Raw genomic sequence first — 15466 nt, 5'->3', positions numbered from 1 at the left:
CAAAAAAGCATGAAGGTTCTCAAGGTGTGGGAGCAATGTCAGTTAGCTCAGTAAGGGAGCCCAGTTCATTTTCTAAGTCCTGACGTACCTAAACACTATCAGTGCATACAGGTGACCCAGCTGTGCCAGACCTAAGTCAGTTTTTACTTTAATCTTGGAGTCAAAATCCTGAAGAAACATGTCAGACCACGTATGCCAGTGGATGCAGATCTCTCACCCACCTGAGGTTGTTAAAGTGATAAAAAATCCCGAAACACTGTAAGCAGAAGCTCAGCAGTGCAGCAGACAGTCACACACATGCATGGCTCTTCAAATAAAGCTCTGCGGTCAGTGCTGGCGAGTCACCAGACACTTTCACACATTGTGGCATGGGAGTAGCACCCTCTTCATAGCCACGCTAATGAACTTTCCATGACTTTAAAGTCATGACCCAAAGAATTACCCAGCCTGTGGGTGTTTAAGGACCATGACACTGGCTATAGATAGTCACTTGCTTTGCAAACAGTTTATTAACTAGGTTTGGAGTTACTAAAGCTGTTCATAAAGTGAAGTCCTCATAGCTTGATTAAGGGCAGCAAAATACACTATGAAGTTTGCAAAGAAGTCAGGTGTCTGATTGATCTCAGTTGTTTGACAGCTGGGAAAATCAAGCAAAAAAAGAAACATATCATAACGGAATATTATTTAACCATTCCAAAATGAGAAATTGTATGTTTGGGGAAGAAAAATATCTTACATTAAAAAATGGGGAATGAATGGGGAAGTTGTGGTATGGCCACATCTTGAGAAAAGAAACAACAGTCACCAGGATACATAATACAGCAGCTAATACAGCAGCTCCTGCATTTCATCATAGAGCTGCAGTGTTCAAGCAAGGGAAACTGCTTTTATTGGCAGTAAATCAGGAAGTCAATCAAGTCTGCACAGAAGCTTTGCTAACTTCTGAAGAGTTATTCATTGTCCATTGCTTATTCAATTTTGACTGTTTCACCTGATGAATATTCATTTTGAAATGCTGGTTTAACATGCATGATGAAAGTGGGGCTGGGGAGGGTCCAAAACACATGCTGATCCCAAAACCAAGATCTTTTTTAGGAAGTATTAATTGATAATTCCAGTTGCAAGTAATTTCTTGAAGATTTTCACAGAGCTCTTTTTCTTGCTGCAAAGAAAGCTATCAATATGCCTGTAATAGACTGGAATGTCAATTCTTTTTAGCCAGAGAGAAGTCACAGAAGACAAGCATTCCACCCCAGTATCTATACAAACCACAGTCTGAGTCGCTAAACAGCAACATGTCGTGAAAAGCAATATTTAGCTAAAGCACTGATCCTGCCATTTTTAAGTTCTCTTGATTATTTTTTTTTGTACTTCTTATTCAGAATTACGGCAGCTTGAGTCCTAGTCTTTGGGGAATGTCTGCAAGACATTTCAGTGTCTGATTCTTCAAGTACCTCATTAGGGTGATGAAAAGCCACATGATGAAGGGGCAGTGCCATGCTTGAAGAGCTAGGGGTTCCTGTTGTCTTGAATTATTAACAAGTCAATATTTAGTGGACTGTTCCTGCCTGCCTGCCTACAGCAGGTGGTACCCCACTGCCTTTCACTTGGAAAGCATCTGCTTGCTCTGAGCCTCCCCAGAGCTTGCTACAGTCATTTGTTCGATTTAAGACAGACACTGTCATTATTCCGTGCAGCACTTCACAGAAATATTTCCTACTAAATGCTTGAACCATCTGAGCAGCACTAGGCAGGCTGCAGGCTTCATTAATAATGCATCCATGCTTATCAATAGATTTAGACAACTGGTATTTAGAAGCTTCTTCAGAAGGAGTGTTTTTTTTTCACACCAGTTAGCTTCATTCTGTCAGCTCCTTGATGTAGACATTACATCCAACTGAGTTCTGAAAGGCAGAGGTGCTAAAATTGTATTTGAGCTGCTCCCTTGCTTTGGAGCACCACTTGACTGATGTACCTCTTAAGATCAACCCTTCTGTTGCATTATTCTTTGCTGGTTTCAGGGTTTTGGAGGAGGTAAGATTACTTTTATATGGAACAGAAATTTGCCTTTATCTTACTTAAAATTCACGGAAGCATTGGCTTTGTATTCTCAACAAATTCAGCTTCCACTAACACTTCCGTGGACTCGGCTTATAAACGAGAGAAGATTCAGCATTAGTTACCTTATAATTTGCAGAGGAGTTACAAACCCTTTTACCAAAGCACTCAGGATACTAAAAACAAAGCAAAAGATATCAGACCCTTTTCAAAGAGCAGTGTGGACAAAGTAGCTATTGCCCAATTTAACACATGGACAAGGAAAACAATGATCTAAGAGAACAGCCTTGGATAGCAGTGTCATGATTATAAGGCAAGATCCACTTGGATCCCTTCTGGTTCTGCTGGCAAGCCTTCCTTGACATCAGCTTTGCCCTGCACCACCCTCACTGGTGAATCCCACAACTTTAGGATGAATTTCTGCAGTGCAGTATTCCTTCTTGCTGGGCTGACTGTATTTGCTAACCACAAATAAATCTTTCTTTCTTTTTATATACATGTATGTATTTTTTAAATGGAGCAGCCAAGCAAAGGGTTAGAGAAACCTAATATATGCAGGTCTCATCTATACTGTCACCTTGCTTGTAAGTTTACAGAAGTCACTTTCAGCCATGTTACCTCTATCCCTGCATGAGGAGAAGCTGATGTTTGCTGAAGTTTCTGCTTATTCCTCTGTAGAGATACTCACCTCTAGCTGCTGTGAACAATCCAGCAGCTTTGCATTTTTCTGAAGACCTGGAATCTTTCTTGGTTTCACATCCCTTTGTCCCCAGTCCCCAGCCTGTGTAGCTTTCTTGGAGCTGGGCATTTGCTAATTAATGGCTTTCAGACTAGGGAGATAAGCAGCCTTTTCATTGACTTTCTTTTGCTTGCCATAATTCCTTGATTCTTCTCAATAGGGTTTTTTTTTTTTCCTCCCAACTATAGTGATGAATTAAATCAGAATTTAGCAGAAAGTATGGAGATATTAATAAACAATGGCAATGTCCAAAGGTTGCTGCCAGATTAATTCCAGATTGTTTATGCTATAGATTGGTTTTAGTGTAAAATTGCTGGTTGGTAATGAAATAATTACAAATCACTTTGTGTTTCTGGGCTAGTAAGATTCACTGCACATGCATGGATTAGTGAGTGCACAGGCACTCACATGCACATTAAATTTAATACCTCTTGGATCTACCAGAGTCACATCAACATGGAGCAAAACTACTGTACTGGGTCTGGCTGGAATGTTAACTTTCCCGGCAGCAGCCCATACAGTGCCGTACTCTGTACTTGTAGCTGGAACAGCAGTGTTATCACACCAGTGTTGTGTCTACTGCTGAGCAGCAGTGGCACAGCATTGGGCCTTTCTCTAACCCTCCTAGGGGGTGGGCAAAAAAGTGAGGAGAGAAACATCACTAGGGCAGCTGACCTAAACCAATCAAAGGGATATTCCATACCATGTGGGGTCACACTCAGCAATAAAAGGTGGAAACAGGAAGAAGAGGGGAGGGGTGGGCTCTCGTTGAGAAGACGTCGGTCCTCCTCTCGAACACCGGCTGTGTGCGTTGAGGCCTTGCTTCAAGGACGTGGTCAATCATCGCTCATTTGTGGGAAGTAGAGAGTAATTTCTTTCCTCTGCACTTCCATATAGCTTTCATTTATTTTGTTTGTTTGTTTTCCTCCCTTTTTCCCCTTTCCCTTTTATTTCCCCTTAGTTAAATTGTTTAGTTCATGGTAGTCTTTATTTAATTATTATAATTATTTCCCTTTAATTAAATTATCCTTATCTCAACCCGTGAGTTGTTCTTTGCTTTACTTCTCCCCCTCCTTATCTAAAGGAGGGGGAGTGAGAGAGCGGTTGTGGGGTTTAGCTGCCCAGCACGGTAAAACCACCACAACTATATGCGAGCAGGTCTCAGTTTTCTAAAGTTTAGTTTATTTAATTACACAGGCTACTGGCAAATTTAGGACCCAGTCCTGTACCTAGTGATCTGAGAAATACCCAGCTGGCACCAGAACTGGATGTTGCCTGTACGCTGTGCTTTGTGTCTAAACAAACACTTACTGAAGCGGTGATGTTGGCACATGACTGGAGGCTGTCACAGTCAGTCTCGGTGTTTGATGAAGTTCATGAGAAGTTAACATTTGTCCAAAAAGGCCAGAATTTGGCTTTAGTGAATAGGATGACTTTCACACTGGAAACAGGGGAAGCTGAGCTGCAGCTGCTGCTGTGCTTACAACAGAAGTTCTCCTTTCAAATATCTGTCAGGAATTGAACATGAAACCCAATTCGGTGATGCTCCACAGACAGAATTCTGATATGGGAAATAAAGCCTCAGCTCTTAAAAAGCGTGTTTTTTTTCTAATAGCTTGATGCAAATAAAAGAGAAATGAAATTATTTCAATCACAACGCTTCAAAACAACACGAATTACAGGGGATTGAACATCCATGCTGAATGGACCTCTTTGGAAGGAGCTCATACCCTGTCCCTGTCCACAGCAACTAAGTCACACATGACTTCTCCAAAGATGCAAGAGTTTATTTCAGAAGAACAACTTCTGAATCAAAAGGCAGTTCAGTCTCTTTGCCTCTTAATTCCTTAATTTAGCTAGGAATTGCCAGGGATAACTAATTCTCATCTCCATCCCCCAGTAACTATGCTGTTGCCAAAAACTTGTTTAATAAATTAAGAATGATTACTTAAGCAGAAGTACTATAAGGTACAGGAAGTCAATGTATTAATTATGCCTTCTTTTAATTACTATTATTTTTTAATTCTGAAGGAATAAATTCCCTTATGCTATCATTATATCTGTCTAACAGGGTAAAATTCACCTTTCATGTGGAAAGTAAGTGCAAGACCTTCCGCTTTACCTATATGCAATCTTGATAGATACCTTCCTATCCTCAGTGGACAGAGAAAAAGCAGTTGACGGTCGGCATGTACAGAAGCAAAGAAAGAGCAAAAAGCAAGAAATCATGTATAGTCTCTATTTCTACAAATTCAGTGCCTCTAAACTGTCAGGAAAAAAGGGCAACTCTGCTAAAGCAGTAGCCACCTGGGAATAGCACTGATCTTCATACTTTAGCTTGAAGATGGAGAACATCTAAGTCAGTTTGTTCTTCATCAGGATAGTAGAATTCCTGTCCCACCAAGGAAAATGATTTCACCCTCAGGTGATTGGCTTGATTTTTCTGCCTGCCATCAAACCAGAATTAAAATTCTCACCTTTTATAGTCTTTTTTATTGTTGTTTGTTTCATGAAGGAAAGGAAAGGAAAGGAAAGGAAAGGAAAGGAAAGGAAAGGAAAGGAAAGGAAAGGAAAGGAAAGGAAAGGAAAGGAAAGGAAAGGAAAGGAAAGGAAAGGAAAGGAAAGGAAAGGAAAGGAAAGGAAAGGAAAGGAAAGAAAAGAAAAGAAAAGAAAAGAAAAGAAAAGAAAAGAAAAGAAAAGAAAAGAAAAGAAAAGAAAAGCCAATAAAATAAAGCTGGTTTAATAATTTTTCTGGAGATTTTAAATGATACTCACTTTATCAAGGCTGATGAAAATGACAGTGGTGTCAGAGGGTAACAGGTTGCTAATAAATACAATAGTTTAGGAAAGTGCTATTCTTGTCATGGAAAAATATATTTTGAGAAAAATGATACTACTGTAATTCATTTCTGAAAGCTACAGAGACTTCTCAGATGAGGAATGCAGTTATTAAAGGCAAAAGTACACAATATGTTGTAATGAAATGGTTGTGCTGCACACTTCATTAAACGTTTTGTGAGCCATCTGGGAAATTCCAGCTCTCCCCCCTCGGAAAGAAATGTTTTACGTGGTTGGATCACTAGAGGGAGCACACGGAGCGAGGCTGGCACACAAAACCACACTGCCTTGGTGACTCCAGGCTGCGAGCAAAGTGAGCACGGGAAAGATTAAGCAAGGGGCTACCGCATTGTGTGTTTATTCTTCTCCTGCAAGAAGTATGGTTACAGGGTTCATTGAGAAAGGCCTGAGCGCTCGCAGCTATCAAACAGAAGTTAACCCAGCAATGTTCTCGCTGAGCGACAGAGTTGGGAAAAAGCTGACAGGCTGCGTATTGCACGTGTCCATTGGAAGAAAACTGGCTGTCATACGAGATGCTGAAAAGCTTAAAAATTCAGAGAGCACAGTAGGGAGTCTTCCAGAAGGATTCAAAGAACTGATATGTTTTGGATGTGTTGACTGCTTGATTTACAATATTTAAAGGTGGAAAATAAAAGGGAAGAAACAGTCAAATTTCATATGAACCTCAGAAGAACAGGAGAAAAGAAATGGCTGAAATGCAGATATATTGGAGTAACTATGATATTTGTATGATCATTTCAAAAGTTAGTAATTTGTGTAAAAAAAAATAAAGAAAAACAAAATTCTAACTCTGCTTTAACATTATGAGAACAATTGTTGAAATAGTACTGTTCACAATGTGTGTTTTACCTTTTGTTCACTCTAATCCACCACTCCTTTTCAACGAGCAGCAAAAGCTACATTGCAGACAGAAGCAATGCAGGAGAAGCTGCCCTGCTACCACAGAAGCAAGCCAGTGAATTGCTGAAGTGCCGTGTCTTTAACAGAACGTAGAGCCATGCAGTAAGCTTGAGGTATACACCCAGCAGTGAATAAAGCAAACACAGAGATGTTGTTGTATAATGTCCCAAGAAATTATTTTTTTCTATGTAAATAGTGGAAATGTCTCATTTTGCTCAGTGTTTATCAATGCCTGTAGCCTATGAACTTCATTTTTTATCCTTAGCCTGAATTGCAATATGCTAGCTTGAATAAATGTAGCATAAAATACAGATTGGAATTTTAAATGAACACTTTTCTTGGCATTTTAAAAACTAGTTTCTTAGAGTAATTGCACTAATAGGTACCTCTGGCCACATCCGTGGACTTGCACTCGGGAGGCCCCTGTGGATATGAGCAGCACCGGGCACCAGAAGTGCACCATCTGGCACCCCCAGGCATCGCTCCGTTTTGCATTGAGCCCAGTGAAACTCTGCGCACAGACCGGCTGCAGCTCGGGTGCATCTTGCTCCCTGCTCCCCAGTGGATGGGATGGCAGTGGCGCACCCCGACACACTGTGCTGAGCACTATGCGTGCATGTAAAATACAGTATTTCAGTCTTTAACATTTGTAATAAAAGATACGCACATATAATAAAACTTCCTGTCTCTTTCCCTCTGTACGTGTACATATATATATACATAAATATGCAACACTGTCTGAAGTATATAAAGATTTTAGAGTCATTCACTCACAAACTGACAAAAACACCTGCAAAACTAAAGGAAGCACCTCTATTAAGGTTGCTCACACAACCTTCAGTTTCTCCATGAAATGGCAGTATGGTACAATCTGGAAATGTCATTATCACCTTCCCCCCCCCCCCCCCCCCCTATAAAATCACTGCCTCATTCAGCAAATGTTTACATATTAAATACTGTTCATTGAATGGATCATTCCAAACCTTATTCTCACACACTCCCCATTCCTGCACTGGGAATAAAATTACTGATTTTTGTGTTACCAAGTCAGTGGTGCTTTACAGCAAGAATGCATGCATTTTCATATATACCACCTCCACCAGCAAAAAAATATATATTATTATTCCTGCTTTATAGATGGAGAACTAAAATTCATCTTAGTTAACTGAGGCCTTTTTTTTTTTTTTTTTTTGGTCCTGTAACTTTCTCCTGAATTTACTATTTATCTTCCAAATGGGACAGTAAAAAAGAGGCAGGAGTCCTACAGACACAAGTCTTGTCTTCTCCCTTTTTCCTGAGCACTGTTCATCTCGGCCATGGCATTGAGTGCAATGCCACGTGAAATCTAAGTTAGCCTAGACCTGTGACTAGCATCCAAACTATTTATCCTCCTCCCAGCTGCAAACACAAATATACGTGCTGGTCAGACAAAATCAGCTTAGCTTCAAGCAGATTATGCATGAGTCTGAAACGCCTCTCTGGCACAGGGGGGACAAGAACAAATTAACGATACACTGCAGAGAAATCTGTGAATGGCAAACTTTGTTTACTGCTATTTCCCTAGAAAATTAAACAAGCCTCCTGAGGGGGTAATTACAAAGTATACTACGGGTGCAGATTTTGGAAGAGGGAGAAAGCAGGAGGAAGTACTGGGAACCCAGCCCTTCTTGGAACCCCTCTCGGGGACAAGGAATGTGCTCCCATGTTACGAGGTGGGCTTGCCTGTGCACCAGTTTAAAACAAGGCATCACACATCCCTCTGCTTCCCATGTGCATGCTCCTTGGAAAAGCCCAAGGAGGAGAATTTTGCCTCCCTGTTCAATTTTTATTTGCAAAGCTAAAAAACTGCAGAGAACTGAAGTGAATAGCAAAGTCAAGTGTAACACAGCTTCTGGCCTTTCTCTTTTCAGTTCTCAATCTTTTAACCTCCACAGCATAACTCTTCCTTCTAATCCACCCCCTTTTACATTCCCTATGGATTCTCTTCTTTCTTTTAGCACACAGTTTAAGATGGCTGGCCTTCCTGGGAGATCTTCCATTCTTCCCTACCAGCGTCATCTTGCTTGCTGATAAAACTTTTCTGATTCAAAGTTGGTATATGCCCCCTCCATGTTTAAATCCACAGGCTTACCAGTACTCACTAAATAACCTCAATTTCTCAGTTTGCCTTTCCAAGGTCCCAGAAGTACAGATTTATCTTCTACTTTTCTCAGAAAGAGAATTGAACAAAATTGCAACTGCTCTAAGCTGCTTTAAGTTAAGTTTTTATGTCCATCCCCTTTAGATCTTGCTGCTCAGTGAAAGTAAGCATAAAACATCATTGGTTTTTTGCTGGTTCATTGTTTGGTAAAAAAACAACCAACCAACCAACCAAAAAATCTAACTTCGTTCACTTCCAAGAATATCCTATCCCTGACTTTCTGGAAAATACATTTGGAAAAAAACAGTCGGTATGCAAATGCCCAAATTTTCAAAGGACTATGTCTTAGTATAGGAAATTAAAAGTCCCCCAGGAGATCATAAACTCCACTGTTACTTTCTCCACCTCCCCCCCTATAAAATTAACAAACCTGCCCAGTTCTGAACCCTGGATATTTCTCAATATCCCTCTTCCCAGTGGCCCCATTTTTTATTTCTCTGACAGACAACACTATCTCCCTGTCTATGTATGTATTTCTCACTTTCCTAATCAGTTTATACCCTTCGATTCTGGAATTCAGAGTGTGCCATGTCTCAGGCTCTCACGAGCTTCAAATGACCTAGCAACAAATGAAGGTTGATTTTATAGGCACAGTATATGAAAGCAAGCAGTGTTTACAAACTTTATGCTTTACTACATATGCAGCATAGGGATTATATTTACCAGACAGGGAAACCAAAAAGTAATCCATCCCCAGTCCTTGCAACAGGCCCCTTCATATTCCATGCCTACGTTCCTCTGTGTACCTATTTGCATTGCAGTCCCAGTGGCCTCTATGTTACCATTTTATATTGAGAAACCATAGGATCAGAGAGGTGCAAAAGAGAGTGGCAGCGCCCGGGGAGAGCCTATTATTCTTCTCAGCCTATTCAGAAATGTTAAGTTCCCCGACAGCAATTAAATGCAGTTAATACCAATACTGCCTGATGGTACAATACATTAAGGGAAATCTCTGCCAACATCGCATCAATCCCCTTGCTCCCACATCCATCCCTAACCTTATGGTCTTCCCAGGAGTATCTTTTAATAGGATTAGGAAAATAATGTGAATTAATCTCATGCTTAAAGACTGGAGGATAACATCCAAATGTATAAAGGAAAGAAATTTTGCTTCAATCTAAGGGATGGTAACACAAAATTATTTGTTTTAACATTAGTAAGAAGGCAAGATCCTACTTGACAAAGCCTCTTGCTGTACAAAATCCACATTTTGGGCTGCTCAGTTAAGAAAATGTCTGCAGTTCCATGAAACCTTAAAGCTCTCTGTGGCATTTCCATCCTCATCACTCTTGTCCTAAAAGCATTTGCCTTGACATCCCCTACTGCTGGTGCCACCGCACGCTCGCAGGCAAGAGGGCACAGTCTGGGCCCCCGTATGCTGAGATGTGAAAAATCAATTGAATCCCCAGCAGATGGAATCACTGGTGCAGAAAGTGACTAAACACCAGCAGTTATTCTGTGATACCAAAGGCTTGAAAGTGGATACTGCAAACACACACTACATGAAAAAAGTTTATTATATTTAGAATAACTGTTTGCGTGTTATTTTTCTGGGGCTCTGCCCTTCTACAGAAATGTTAGTGTTCACTGGTAAATTAAGAGTCTCTCTCCAAATATCTTTTTGCTCACTGATAACACACAGATACAAGAAATAATAGGATACACACTGATATACAACATTATCACATTAGTGAAACATACAGAATATTTCCATTCCCATATCATTATGCTTTAAAAATAGAACTGACAGCAGAGTCCTTACAGACTGTGACAGGAAACACGATTTGTATATTTATTCCAAACTCTGTGAATCTAGGTTCTATATATTTATATTACTAAATAATATCTAATTATTACATTCTGTGCATAGTATCTATAATATACAGTAAAGTCCTCAATACACGTAAATCCAGCCTGTTTCCTCTTTCTTTATATTTTTTTCTTCCTTTTTTCCTGGTCATTCTCTGTATTTTCTACTGATTCTTTCAGCATCTCCTCACCTCTCTCTACAATTCTTTGTTTCTCTCTTTCAGGTCACATATTGCCTTATATATCTGTGCTAACATCCAGCTGAGCTGCAGTGAGGATTTTCCTAGTGTATTCTCTGTTTGTGTCAGTCCTATTATAATATACTCAGGATGATATATTACACTTGAAAGCTTCTGGTATAAAAATTAAGTAGTCATATTAGCTATTCCCAAAAGAATGTTAATCATAATCCTTCAATCATACTGATAATCATATTCGTATTTGGAAAAAAAAAAATCTTTCTGTGGTTGAGCATAGGAATAAATGTCAGAAGATACATGTTCTCTTGGCTTTCAGACAAACATCTTGTGGTTGTAAGGAAACTGATTTTGTTTTCTAGTTTATCTGTCAAAATACATGAATAATACTGCCCTACTTGATTGGGTGACGCTTGATTCAGCTAATGTTTCTAAAGGCTTTGAAAACATCAACTATGCCAGGTTAAAAAGGTGCAAAGTATTATTAGCTGTCAATTATGTTTTATAGAAAATGCTGTGGCTGAACATTCATCAGACTACTAAACTGGTAGAAAGAAGAAAAACAGGGACAATAACGGCTGGTTTGCAACAGAATATACTAGAGCTGGAGTGCAACAAACTTTTGCATGAAATCTTCTGAGTCTGCACAGACATTCATGCAAAGCTCGAAACCACAATTTACACACACAGACAGGCTGGTCAGAGTGAAACTTTCCAGTTTTAAATTTTCTGTCTTTCTCTGTAAACTCTATGCTGTAACTATGCTGATGCTAACGGTATGAGGTCAATTAACTTTGATCTACATTGACCAGAGGACTAGCTCCCTAATTTACTGGAAAGAATAAACTTCCAGCAACCTTGAACATTCCCTGTGCACCACTGTGTGTGCTTCTTACCAGACTTATAATTGAGCACACTCTAGCGGTCTCCAGCATGCTCAGAAAGCTGTGTGCAGAAAAGTATAGCCAAACAGAACAAGTGAGTTTGTACATTTACTTCTGTAATATGACGTAAAGTTTCAGCTGTGGACAACTCACCATGGCCTTCCAGTGCTTTGAGAACCACTGGCCTAAAGACTGATGATATTTGGTACTTGCAAATTTGACGATCTGTAGCTTGCTTCCCAGTGAGATTATACTGTTTTAAAAACCAGCCAGGGCAATTTATGGAAAAAAATGCACGTCACTAGATTAACCAGTTTGAGATCATAATTTATCTCTAATGGCCTTTCTCTGACAAGGGGAAAACAGAAGAAAATGAAGCTGATAGAGCTGTTCTAGTAATGTCAAAAGTTGGCATTCTTTATCAGTCTTTAACTTGAAAGCAGTCCTTGTCAGAATAATGATAAAGGCATCATAGAAATTTTGCTTTTCATCTGTCTGACATATAAATCAATGATCCAGAAAACAAATCATTATATATGTATTTCTTTTTTTTAAAAAAGTGAATACAAAGCAAGTCACCTTGTCTACATTTTATATTTATCTTTGCCAGAGTTAGTTACACCATTTCTCTGAGCACACACAGCTGAAACTGCTCTCTGCTCCCAGTTATAACACTGACCCCGTTTAGAGGGCACATCACAAGCAGCTGCACTGAAATCGGTAGCCTTTTCCAGGGTGTGAGCTGACATAATGGGCGGCTTTCCTTTCCCTTGGGAGCAACCACTCTCTTTATCACTAGGACAAATGACCTGAAGGAGAGGCAGCCAGGGCTAGACACTCTGTTTCCTTATAAGTGCCAGATCAGATCATAACACATTACTGTGACTCACCATGTTAATGACCACGCACTTCGATTTGCAGGGAAAGCATGAAGATGTATCGGACTGAAGGCAAGCCCTGTGCATGTCACAGTACACTTTCTAGGCAGGCACACTACTTTTAAAACTTTGCTTTGCCTTAGTAAACAGCTTTGAAATTCACAATTACAGACAGACCAAACCACTCACATTATCAATAAGTGAGGCTTACCTTAGAGCAATCGGGATCTGTTGAAAGAGTGTAAATTAATTTTTTTTTCACATCAGGGAAAGGCAGTTTTCAGCTCTCAAGGGGGCTCCGCCTGGATTCTTCAATTTGCCTTTTTTTTTTTTTTTTGAGTGCGGGTCCTTGTCCCTTGCAGGGGGCAAATGCCAGCAGCTTTATATCCTTTCTCAGAAGTACAAGGCTCCACCTCACTCCTCCATAGTCCTGAGAGTGGAAAAGGATTACTGAGCCTAAAAAAAAGAAAAACAAATCTTTTTCAGGGTTCAATGAATCAGAAAAAGGGAAACAGGACTAGTCCATACTTTGGAGAAAGAAAAAAAATATTCTACTGTGGGAACAATTAAAGGGAAAATAAAAAAGAGAAGTTAAGAAGGAAAATAAAGATCAGACAATATATGAGACAGAGAAAAGACAATGGAAACAAAACCAAGAGATCAGAAACAAGAAAGAGAGGGATTTAGTAATAAAAATGAAGTACTAGAAATAAAAATATTTACTATCTCATTGATGTATTTAAGATTATTTTTTTTCCTCAAAGACTTCTGTTAAGGTTAACTATTCAGTGAATAGAAAAGCTTCCTGAAAAACAAACAAAAAACCCACCACCTCAAAAACAAACAAACAAAAAACAACAGAAGAAAACAAGAAAATCTGAAAGAGAATACATGTGGAAGGAAGGACAAATATAAAGGAAAATGTTAAGTAACATAGAAACATGGATTTTCACACTAGTCACCGGTTCATCTGCCCTGTAATCGCAGGCAGCCATACTTTCATCCTTTTGGAAGCCTGGATGAGAATTGCCCACCAAAAATTCAGTTCCTGTCAGGCCGTTACACACTTAACAGAACACTGAAGTAAACAAATTTTTTGCTGCCTCAAAATAACATTTCAGAGGCAGAGACCAAAGCAGAACGCAGTACCTTAGGTCCCTTCAAAAGAGATTTTTTTAGGTTAAAATTCTCAGAAAGTCTCAGAAAGTCTCCTCATGCTACACAGGAAAGCAAGAAAAGTCTTTTTTTTTTTTTTTTCTGCTAGGTTTCTGGAACCCTGATTTTCTGTACATAACCAACGAGAAATAAAAAAGAGGAAATGAACTGAGACTTCAACTCAAACCCCTTCAATAACACAACTTTTAGGATGCATCATCTTCCCAACAAAGGTAGTCACAAAATTGTATATATTCCCCAATGCAGTGTTCAGACATCCCCCAACCTAGGAAAGCACTCAGATGTTTTGCCAAATTCAGAGAAAAAGAGTAATGGCTTTTATTTTAATTAATGTTGTTCTTGTTAATGGACACTGTCGTTATTCACAAGTCTAAGACCTCTGTGAGGAAAGGCCCTGATTCCTTGAACACCTGTTTCCAGTAACTCTCTTTACCTGAAATATTCTAAAAACAAAACAAAACAGATTTCAAATCCCAATAACCTATTGCAAAGAAGCGAATGAAGAGCTGTGGGGGCAGTGGATGAGGCAAATCACCTGTCTCCTTCCTGTGCCAAAGATATTCACTATTCACTGCTTTTATGTGTTTGTCCTCTGTACTAAATTAGTTTAAACCACATCTTTATCTTTTACTATTTGAAAGTCCTTCAGTTGGTTTCCATCTTAAGAAAGCTTCTTAGTGGAGCCATTTTATATTTACATAAAGTGCCATAAATAATAGTCAGATGGAGAAACAGAATAGCTTTGGTAAAGCTGGTTACAGTTAGCACAGTTTAGCTGGCTAAGTCTTAGATTTTCCAGCACAGAAATTAGGAATCAAAATGAAGCTTTTCCAGATGTTACTTTTTTAAACAGCAAGTTAAACAAAACCACTTAATTTTCCTTTAAAAATTGATAATGTTTTCTCAATGCCCATTGCACAATGTTATAGGCAAGACAAGTTCTGAAAATAAATTTTTATCTGATATGAACAGCTTTTTATGGAAAGTCTCACAAAAGTGTTTCAAAACAATATACACCCCCAGCACATAACAAATTATCAAAGCCTTGTGGTTTAGTCTTGTTTTCACTATGAAGATGATAAAGAGTTCTGCTTACTCCCTTTTCTTCCTGTTGCCTTCATATGCCTGCATGGAAATTCCTCTTAATCACATTTATATGGAGCAATACGTTTCCTTCAATTTTTAAGAAACTCTCTGTAGAGCTATTCGTGAAAAATAACAGTCACAAGAAGGTGCGGAGACGGCAAACAAGAGAAAAGGAATCAAACTAAAGTGAATTTAATGTAAAGATGGAAAATATTAGGAATTATTATTTCTAGTTTACCATTTATGATTACTTGCAAATGAATGTTCCTTTCTTTCCTTAAAAAGATCTGTGTTTAAAAAGGCCGTTTATATTAGAAATCAGTTTGTATGTCTCAGGAGAAGGATGCTGGAATTCATGTGTGTGTATGTCCAGGTCAGAAGAGTTAGAAGTGTGAGTTTTATATATAGGCATACCCATACATATACATGTAGGTGTATGGTCTTGATCCCCAAAATAAAACTGGAATATAGGCACCAGTACATTTCCCTTTTCCACACAACACCTACTACGTGTCTGGTTTTGAGCGACGCAATTAATCTTCCCTAGAGTCAGCAGGAAATAGATCCAGTAAAAACAGTTGAGGAGTACAGAATATAGATCAATTCTTGTTAAGTTTATATTTGATGTGAGCGTCATGTTAGAGAAAATGCACGAGCACAAACTCTCCAGGAACAGATTG

At 39.1% G+C, this 15466-nt stretch overlaps 1 protein-coding gene across 2 annotated transcripts in view; it reads right to left on the bottom strand.

The window, feature by feature from the left end:
* Positions 1-15466, bottom strand: part of TTC29 (tetratricopeptide repeat domain 29) — a 372975-nt gene that overhangs the window by 180027 nt on the left and 177482 nt on the right. For both annotated transcript variants that reach the window (XM_032186005.1, XM_032186006.1), the window contains exon 4: positions 12736-12980. The gene's annotated coding sequence lies outside the window, so the exon portion shown is untranslated. The remainder of the gene's footprint in view (positions 1-12735; positions 12981-15466) is intronic.

Source organism: Aythya fuligula, chromosome 4, assembly GCF_009819795.1.
Source record: "Aythya fuligula isolate bAytFul2 chromosome 4, bAytFul2.pri, whole genome shotgun sequence".
Lineage (NCBI taxonomy): Eukaryota > Metazoa > Chordata > Aves > Anseriformes > Anatidae > Aythya > Aythya fuligula.
The sequence above is the reverse complement of the archived record's forward strand: the minus strand, read 5'-3'. Positions and strand labels throughout refer to the sequence as shown.